The 10,664-nt window shown below is 43.4% G+C and overlaps 2 non-coding genes across 2 annotated transcripts; both read right to left on the reverse strand.

The window, feature by feature from the left end:
- Window positions 1–595: 595 nt before the first annotated feature.
- Window positions 596–668, reverse strand: TRNAK-CUU (transfer RNA lysine (anticodon CUU)). Its single transcript has one exon. It is a non-coding gene; the product is annotated as a tRNA-Lys (tRNA).
- A 4,022-nt stretch (window positions 669–4,690) lies between these two features.
- On the reverse strand, window positions 4,691–4,763 carry TRNAK-CUU (transfer RNA lysine (anticodon CUU)). Its single transcript has one exon. It is a non-coding gene; the product is annotated as a tRNA-Lys (tRNA).
- Window positions 4,764–10,664: the final 5,901 nt, after the last annotated feature.

Here is a 10,664-nt window from a genome sequence, read left to right on the forward strand (position 1 = left end):
CCCTTCCCCCTACAGCAGCAACAGCCAGGCGTGGGCGGGGAAACTCAAGTCTGCCCTCCACCCCAGCAACAGCAGCCACCAATCCCTAAACCCTGCCCCTTCCCCCAGCAACAGCGACAGCCAATCCCTAACCACCACCCCTCCCCCGTCCAGTACCACCCACTGACCTTTCGCCGGCAACCAATCAGAACAGGGCATGGCTTCAACCAATCAGCCTTCCCCAGCCCCTATAAAACTGTTGCCTCTCCCTCAGTAAAGTGGACTTGCGTGTTTACCTTGTCTCCGCGGTAGTTCTTCTGCCGTGCGCCCTCCAGTCCTGAGAGCCCCCGACAAGGGCCTGGCCTCCCTTGTCCCCAGTTCGTCGCCTGCTTCTCCGGGCGACCCCTTCGTCGCCGGCTTCGCCGGGCGACCCCATCAGCCGAACCGCGCAACCCCTTGTGAGACCGATCCCTCGTCTGCTGCCGGACCGACCCCTCGTCCCAGGTGGGACCGACCCCTCGTCCCAAGCGGGACCGACCCCTCGTCCAGAGCTGGACCGACCCCTCGTCCGCAGCCAGACCCCACCTCTACCGACCGAGCAAGCTGCCGCAGCTGGCGCCCAACGTGGGGCTCAAACCCACGACCCTGAGATTAAGAGTCTCATGCTCTACCGACTGAGCTAGCCAGGCAGCTGGCGCCCAACGTGGGGCAAAGCAACCCCACCACAGCACAACGTGGGGCAAGGCAACCCCACCACAGCCTCACTCCATAACCTGGCAGCCCCCCCCTCCTCTCTTCTCACCTTGGGACTTCTCTCGTGCAACATTGCTGCTACCTGAGCCTTGGCTACCTCATACGATCCACGGCGGTCTGGGAGAATCGCTGGATGGCTTTCTCCTTCCATGTCGGGGGCTTATACCGACCCGCTATGATTAAGAGGAGCCTTGGATTTCTCGGGAGTGCACGCTTGCACGTCTGAAGTAATCCTACCACAGCCCTACGCCCTCCTCTCTTCTCACCTTGGGACTTCTCTCGTGCAATATTGCTGCTACCTGAGCCTTGGCTACCTCATACGATCCACGGCGGTCTGGGAGAATCGCTGGATGGCTTTCTCCTTCCATGTCGGGGGCTTATACCGACCCGCTATGATTAAGAGGCGCCAATAAAACTCTCAGGAGCGCGTGCCTGAGCACCTCCACCCCTGCCTTCACCTCTGCCTCCTCCCCTCTGTGCTTGCTCCCCTTTGCCTTGCTCCACTGCTCGTCGTCCCGCCCTCCCCTCGTCGGGGCCTTCTCTTGGCCCGCGACCACCGTCGGAGCCCCACCGGCTCCGACCCCTTGTCTCACTGCGCACCTCGGCTCCCATCGCCGCGCTCTCAAGGTAAGGGCCCCTTTTCTTATCGGCTCCAAAAGGCCATTAGCAATGGGTAACATCCTATCTGCTAAGCAAGCCCCACAAGTTCGGGCCCTCGCCGGTCTCCTAGACACTCACCGGTGTAAGATCTCTTTCAAACAGCTTCAAGTATATTGGGACCTTCTTCTCCCCTTTAATCCGTGGCTTACCACGTGTCAGCTTTGGGACCCGGACACCTATACTCGCCTTATAGATAGGGTCACTTTTGCTGTGGAGCAGGAAGGTAAAAGATTCCCTCCTGGCTTATTACAGGCAACATAAAGTCCAGAAAAAATCTTGAAGGGTATAATCTATGATATGCTATATAAAAAAAGATTTAAAAGCAGCTATACCAAGAAAGTAAGAATTATGAGTCAACTGTAAATAAATTATATATTTCTGTTAATGTGTTGTAATTGTTCTGTGTTTGTCTGTCTGTTCGTTCAATGTCAACGTATATTGTGATACCTCCGGATGGTAAATATAAATTACTAGAAATCTTTAAAAGAGCTCTATTCAAATGGCCAAAAATTAAATAAGCGCTTATATTAATACTTAAGTTTATTATATTAATACATAAGTTTAAATGTTAATAAGATATCTACAATTTTAAAAAAAATTGTAAGTCTTAATTAACAAAATTAACTGTACGTCTTCATAAAAAGTTGTTCTTGCCTAGATTAAAATGAATAACTTATTTTTCTTCACAGGATAATATAAAGAATGTAAAACTTATATGAATATTAAAAAGGTTAAAAGTTTGTAAAAATGCTAACGGAAATGTAATAAGTTTTGCAAAAAGACGTATTTTGTCCTAAAGTAAGATGGCTAATTTTTCATAAACTCTTGAAATTTAATTTGCATGTGGCAAGTGTAAAAGGTATTGTGATAACTTTACGTAAGGGAATGTGTTCTGTAAAGATAAAATTTATCTTCAATAGTTTACATTAAGGTATTAAATGGCTAATTCCAAAAGGTCATTCTTAAATATATATATATAAAGCTAAATTGATGATAATAATAATAAAAGGTAATTTTATAACAGGAAAGATTAACAGCAACCAAGCTCCCCTGCCAACTTGCTTTTAGGAAACGGTTTCTAATATTGCATGCTACTAAGTATTTAAAGAAAAGTTATTCTTAAAGAAACAGAAAATAATTTTGTCCTGAAATAAAATAATTGACTATTGGAAAGAGTAGAGTATAGGACGGAACCTGAGTGAATGCTGAAACTGCAGAAGATTAGTGGACACGGAATTTTTACAGTTAAACTTAAATAAAATTTAATGGGTCTATCTATAAAACTTTACAGGCTTTGGTGTCGGGTAGTATGCTGATGCAAAGTTAAAAATTTTTGTTCTTTCTCAAAGCCAAGGCATCATAGAACATGCCCACCGCACCCTAAAAAACACTTTAAGTCGCTTAGCTGAAAGTTCTCTTGGTCTTTCTAAACAGCGACCACGAGACCTTCTACATCATGCTCTCTTTGTCCTCAATTTCCTTACCCTGGATATGAATAGGCAATCTGTAGCCGACAGGCACTGGCATCCTGCCACACAAACGCAACAAGCTATTGTTATGCGGCGTGACCCTCTAACAGCGCAATGGAATGGGCCTGACCCCGTGATCATCTGGGGACGAGGCTCTGCCTACATATATGACCAACAAGGAAATGGCCCTCGCTGGCTACCAGAAAGATTGATAAAACATTGCAATCCCCCACTCCTTCAACCACAAACTAACCCTTCCAGGGGGATAATCTCCCCCTGAGAAAAACTCCCTCTTTTCTTTTACAGCTCGTCCAATAGTCCAGAAGAGGCCCCTATCACCATGACAACCAACACCAAGAAGACATCATAGCTCAACTAAAGGTGACTCAGCCTTTCCAACTCCGCCTAGTGAAGACACTTCATCTCAAACCGAGCAGCTCCAAACAACGCCTCTGCCTCTCCTGGCCTCCCGGAGACTTTGGCCTTCTTATTGTCCTCGCCTACGTCTCCACCACTCCCGACGCTGCCGCCACCACCGTCGCTGGTGCCCTGACGCAACTTGTCCTCACCGCTGTGATCCTCCAGACCATCACACAGTCTGCCTCTACCGCTCTTCGCCACCAAGAAGAGATCAACCACCTGTAACGCGCTATCATCCTGGACTTTTAACAGCACATGGACCTTATAGCCACCGAGATAAATGAGAATTGGACATTGGCCACCCTTGCTTGCAACGGCAAGATACTGCCCCCCAAATTGTACATTTGTATCCCCGTCATACTCACCTCCCTCTTCAGCCCCGCTTCCCTCATTGCTTACTGCCTCTTGGGCCTCAGCTACTTGTTGCTGCTGCCATCCTGGCCCTTATTTGAAAAGAAGGGGGAAATGCGGTCACCCCTCGGGCTGAAGTGTGGTTTGCTGGCCTGGCAGGGGAGCGGCCGCGGTAGGCCTAATTCCGCTGCCCCCATAATAGGGTGGCTGGTCGGACTCACCGCCACCCCTGAAGGAAGCTCGGCATGGGCGCAGAGTGCCCTCGGGTCTCCCCTTCTCAGCAGCCATGCTTCCGCGGCCGCCCCTCCTCCCAGATGGCGCCACCCGATGCCTTGTAGGACGGCACCCTTCTTCTTCCTTCTCCTTGCGCAGGCGCAGGGCAGAAAATTCCAGTCTGCCCTTTTCCCCTCCCCCGACAGCAGCAACAGCCAGGTGTGGGCGGAAAAATCCAGCCCGCCCTTTTCCCTTCCCCCTACAGCAGCAACAGCCAGGCGTGGGCGGGGAAACTCAAGTCTGCCCTCCACCCCAGCAACAGCAGCCACCAATCCCTAAACCCTGCCCCTTCCCCCAGCAACAGCGACAGCCAATCCCTAACCACCACCCCTCCCCCGTCCAGTACCGCCCACTGACCTTTCGCCGGCAACCAATCAGAACAGGGCATGGCTTCAACCAATCAGCCTTCCCCAGCCCCTATAAAACTGTTGCCTCTCCCTCAGTAAAGTGGACTTGCGTGTTTACCTTGTCTCCGCGGTAGTTCTTCTGCCGTGCGCCCTCCAGTCCTGAGAGCCCCCGACAAGGGCCTGGCCTCCCTTGTCCCCAGTTCGTCGCCTGCTTCTCCGGGCGACCCCTTCGTCGCCGGCTTCGCCGGGCGACCCCATCAGCCGAACCGCGCAACCCCTTGTGAGACCGATCCCTCGTCTGCTGCCGGACCGACCCCTCGTCCCAGGTGGGACCGACCCCTCGTCCCAAGCGGGACCGACCCCTCGTCCAGAGCTGGACCGACCCCTCGTCCGCAGCCAGACCCCACCTCTACCGACCGAGCAAGCTGCCGCAGCTGGCGCCCAACGTGGGGCTCAAACCCACGACCCTGAGATTAAGAGTCTCATGCTCTACCGACTGAGCTAGCCAGGCACCCAGTGCTACATCTATTTTATTCTTCCCTCTCCCTCTGCTCGGAACCCATGGTAAACATTAAGTTTGAATTTTTGATGAATAAGATACATAGTTACTTACAATAATATTGAGAGTTTGACATATTTGTCTGTTTTCTTTTATTGGGCACTGCCTATGTCCTCCAGAGACTCTTGCTCCTCTATATGAGGACATAGTACAACTTCTCTGGAAGGAAGTTTGATATTTTCTTTTTTTATTGTGTGGGTTTCCAACTAATGAGGTAACACATTATGACAAGATGAACATTTACATATTCCACAGAAGCATGATCCAGTTGCACCCTATCCCACATACCCCCCACACCTGTTACCCTACACCCATAAACCTACCATGCCATAATGGTAAAAAGAACATTCCCATCATTGTAGTTTTCACCACAGGTGTGTAAATCCACAGAGTTCACCTGCTCCTTCTGCCAACACTTCCCCTACTTCCATGGATAGTCAAACACAACCCCATAACTTGATCCCCCTCAGTGACGAACACTGCTTGAACCAATCACATCACTACACCACTCTTATGCCAATCACCTGCCCAACCACAACACTTATCCACTTTGTCATAGATTTTACACATATAGACATCAGCTCACCATCCTCTACTCCCTTTCTGTCTCCTGTTACCAGATTCTAGCTCTGTGAATTTCCTTAATTTACTTAAGTAATATCAGTGATATCATGTGACATTTTTTTCTTAAGCAATTGGTTTACTTCATTCTATATAAGGTATTGAAAATGCATCTATCTCATCCCGTTAGTTAATACTGCATTCCTTCTTACAGATGATTAATTATCCATGGTATGTATATATCACAGTAATGTATATCCATTCATTTGTTGATGAACATTTAGGTTGCTTCTAACTTTTGACAATCATCAATAATGCCACTATGGACATTTGTGTGCATATATCTGTTCAGGTCCCTGTTTTCACTTCTTCTGGATATATACACAGCAGTGAGGTTTTTGGATCATATGGCAGTTCTCTAGTTAGCTTCTTTAGAAACTGCAAATGTGTCCTCCACAATGACTTCATAATTCTTCATTTCCACCAGCAGAGAAAAAGTTGCATTTTCTCCACAACCTCTCCAACATTTGTATTCTTCTGTTTTTTAAATAGCCACCAATCTAATAGGTATAAGATGATATCTCATTGAAGTTTTGATTTGCATTTCTGTAACAGCTAGTGATGTTGGACATCTTTTCATGTGCTTTTAAGCCATTTGTATTTCTTCTTGGAGAAGTGCCTATTCAAATCTCTTGTCAATTTTTAAAAGCGGTTGTTTGTCTTTTAATTTTTGAGAAGTAAGAATTTTTAATGTATGCTGCATATTAATCCCTTATTGCAAAGATATTTATCAAAATATTTTCTCCCATTAGTAGACTGCCTTTTCACTTTCTTGATGAACTCCTTTGAAGTACAAGAGTTTTTTTAATTTCGAGGAGGTCCCATTTACCTATTTTTTTCTTTCATTTCTCATGCTTTGTGTACAAAGTTATGAAATCATTTTCCACTACAAGATCTCATAAATATTTAGCTACAAAATCCTCTAGATGTTTAATTGTCTTCCTCTTATATTTAGATCTTTGATACATCTTGCATTAATTAAAAAAACACATTCTTAAACAATCAGTGGGGCATGGGGGAAATTTTAAAAAACAGTAACAACATTTAAATGACATATTTGCCAAAAGAACATTCCAATATTGGTCTTTTAACCACAAATGTTAAAATCCCCAGTGTTCACCTGTTTTTCATCTGACCCTACCTTCATTTCCATGGATAGACCATTGTAATTCCCCCATTCTCCCCCACTCACAGATCAGCACTGCCAATCCCAATAGCATCACTAGATCACTGTCATACCCATTCAAGGCAAAACTCCACCCTTCCACGTTATCATTGCTTTTGCCCACATGGGCATTTGTTTAAAAATCTCTACTTTTTTGCCTCCTCTAAACTGATCTTCCAGACTCTAGCTCTATGAGTCTCCTAAATTTGCTTAATTGATATCATTGAGGTTGCAAAATATTTGCCTTTCAATATCTGGCTTACTTCACTCAATATAAGGTCTTCAAGATTCATCACGTTGTCCCATGTGTTAATATTGCATTCCTTCTTACAGCTGAGTAATATTCCATTGTATGTATATATGAAAATTTGCTTATTCATTCTTCTGAAGATGAACATTTGTGTCTCTTCCAACTTTTGGCAATGGTGAATAATACTGATATGAACTTTGGTGTGCATATATCTGTTCATGTCCTTGCTTTTCAATTCTTTTGGATATATACTCAGCGGGGGATTGCTGGATCATATGGCAGTCCAAAACTTGAAATTTTGAGTTACCACCAAACTGTCCTCCACAAGGCTGCACCATTCTACTTTCCCATCAGATATAGATAAGTGTACCCTTTATTCCACATCCACTCCACCATTTGTAGTCCTGTTTTTTAATACTGCCAGTCTAATGAGTGTAATGTGATATTTCATTGTAGTTTTGATTTGGATTTCCCTAATAGCTAGTGGTGCTGAGCACCTTTCATGTGCTTTTTAGCCATTTAGATTTCTTCTTTGGAGAATTGCCTATTCAAATCATATGCCCATTTTTTGAATGGGGTGTATTTTTATTTTTGAAATGTAGAATTTCTTTATATATGCTTGATATTAGACCATTATCAGATTGATGTTTCCAAATATTTTCTTCCATTGAGGAGTCTGTCTTTTCACTTTCTTGACAAACTCCTTTGAAGTGCAAAAGTTTTTAATTTTGAAGAAGTCTCATTTGCCTATTTATTCTTCTGTTGCTTGTGATTTGGCTATAATGTTTATGAAATTATTTATTACTACAAAATACTGTAGATGTTTTGTACATTGTCTTCCAGGAAACTTATGGCCTTGGCTCTTATAATTAGATCTTTGAACCATCTTTTTTTTTCATTTTTCTTCTTTATTTTCTTTTAAATGTTACATTAAAAAATATGAGGTCCCCATATACACCCATCCCCCTCACCCCACTCCTCCCACATCAACAACCTCTTCCATCATGTGGCACATTCACTGCACCAGGTGAATATATTTTGGAGCACTATGGCAACACATGGACAGTGGTCTAGATTGTAGTCTGCACTCTCCCCCAGTCCACTCAGTGGGCCATGGCAGGACACACAATGTCCAGCATCTGTCCCTGTAGCACCACCCAGGACAACTCCAAATCCTGAAAATGTCCCCACATCATATCTCTTCTTCCATTAAATTTTGTATAGGGCATGAGATGGTGATCCTCTGTTATTCTTTTGGATATGCATATCCAGTTCTCCAAGCACTATTTGTTAAAGAGGCCATTCTTTGCCAGTTGAGTGGTCTTTATGGCCTTGTTGAATATCAGTTGACCATGTATATGAGAATATATATTAGAACTCTCAGTTCTGTTTCATTGGTCAGTATGTATCTCCTTGTGCCAATACCATGCACTTTTGACCACTGTATCTTTGTAATATATTTTAAAGCCAGGTAGTTTGGTTTCTCCAATTTCATTTTCTTTTTCAATATATCTTTGGCTATTTGGGCTCCCTTGCCCATCCAAATAAATTTAATAGTTTGCTATCTCAACTCAGTAAAAAACTCTGTGGTAATTTTTATTGGGATTGAATTAAATCTCTAAATAGCTGTGGGTAGGATAGAAATATTAATTTTGTTTAATCTTCCTATCCAAGAAGAGGAACTATTCTTCCATTTATGTAGATCTCTTTGATTTCCTTTAACAATGCTGTGTAGTTGTCTGGATACATCTTCTTTATATCTTTAGTTAAGTTTATTCCTAGGTATTGGTCCTTAGTTACTATTGTAAACAGAGTTTTTTTCTTGAGTTTTCCTCACATTGCTCATTATTAGTGTCCAGAAATGCTAGAGTTTTCTGCATTGATCTTATATCCTGCCACTTTACTGAACTTATTTATAAACTCTGTAAACTTTCTTGTAGATTTCTCAGGGCTTTCTATGTTCTATGTTTCTATTTTCATCTACAAATAGTGAAACTTTTGCTTCTTCCTTTCCAATTTGAATGCCTTTTATTTCTTTTCCTTGCCTAAGTGCTAGAGTAAGTACTTCTAATTCAATATTAAATATGAGTGGTGAAATTGGGCATCCTTATCTTGTCCAAGATCTTAGAGGGAAAGATTTTAGTATTTCAACATTGAATATGATGTTAGCTATGGGTTTTTCATGCATACCCTTTATCATAGGGAGGAATTTTCCTTCTATTCCTATCTTCTGAAGTGTTTTTACCAGGAAATTGTGCTGTATTTTACGGAATGCTTTATCTGCATCGAGATTATCATGTGCTTTTTTTCTGTTGATCTCTTAATGTGGTGTATTACATGCATTGATATTCTTATGTTGAAACATCCTTGCATAACAGGGATGAAACCTACTTGGTCATGGTGTATAATTCGTTTAATGTGTTGTGAAGGCAATTAGCAAGTATTTTGTTTGGGGATTTTTGCATCTAGGTTCATTAGATATATTGCTCTATAGTTTTCCTTTCTTGTGGATTCCTTGTATAGTTTTGGTATTAGGGTGTTGTTGGCATCATAGAATGACTTTGGCAATTGTAATAGTAAAAAAGGATTGCTGATGCAAAGTACCAGAAATCTATTGGATTTAATAAAGGGTATTTATCTTGAGGTAGAATCTTATAGTCACCAGGCCAAAAAGCATAAGTTCATTCCCTCACCAGTCTGTTGCCACAAGTTGGAGCAAGATGGCTGCAGGTCTCTTCCCTCTTAAGGCTCTGTGGTCCCAGCCCCTTTCATTCTCAGCAGTAGGTTAGCAGAAGGCTTGTTCTCACACCAAGGGCATGATTCTTTCCAGGCCCAGATACTCTGTTCACTCCACAAATTCAGCTGTAGACTATCAGCTTTGCTCTCGTCCTCGGTCCTCTTCAATGCCAATGGAGTCATTTTCTATGCCTCTGTGTTCTTTTTTTCAGAGAGATATGTGTCACATTTAATTGAGGCATATTTATCCACACTAGAGGTTCAAATTTGAGTGGAGGGGCCAGCATTAGTGTCTTAATGGGAGTTTGTTCTTTCTGGGAAATCAAATTGACAGTCAATTACAACAGGGTGATACATATTCATATATTTTTTATTATCAATTTTTAAATATTTTTCTCTATTTTTTTAAATGTTACATTCAAAAATATGAGGTCCCAACATACCACAAACCCCTCACCCCATTACTCCCACATAAACAACCTCTTTTATCGTTGTGAGAAATTCATTGCTTGTGGTGAATACATTGTGGAGTATTGCTGCTCCACATGGATAAAGGTTTACATTGTAGTTTACACTCTCCCCCAGTCCACCCAGGGGGCCATGGCAAGACATACAATGTTCAGCATCCATCTCTGCAGTACCACCCAGAACAACTCCTAGTCCTGAAAATGCCCCCACATCATATCTCTTCTTCCCTCTCCCTAGCCTCAGCAGCTGCTGTGGAAACTTTCTCCACATCAGTGCTACAATTTTTTCCATTACTAATCACAGTTTCATAACAGGATATCAGTAAGTCCACTCTGATCCATACTCTATTCCTCCATCCTGTAGACCCTGGGATGGTTATATCCACTCCACCTCTATATTGAGAGGTGGAGTGCTTAGATTCCATATGGATGATGGGTGAAATTCTCTTGCTTGCAGTTGTAGGCACTTTTGGCTCTGTGGTATGATGATTGACCTTCTTTACCTCCCTGTTCACTGGCCGGGGTAAGTCCAATAAACCAGAGAGTAGGAGTTGCAAGTCTGCTGAGGCTCAGGACCTGGCTGTCAAATGGAATATACACCAAACCCAGTGCCA

Source organism: Dasypus novemcinctus, chromosome X, assembly GCF_030445035.2.
Source record: "Dasypus novemcinctus isolate mDasNov1 chromosome X, mDasNov1.1.hap2, whole genome shotgun sequence".
In the NCBI taxonomy this organism is placed as follows: Eukaryota; Metazoa; Chordata; class Mammalia; order Cingulata; family Dasypodidae; genus Dasypus; species Dasypus novemcinctus.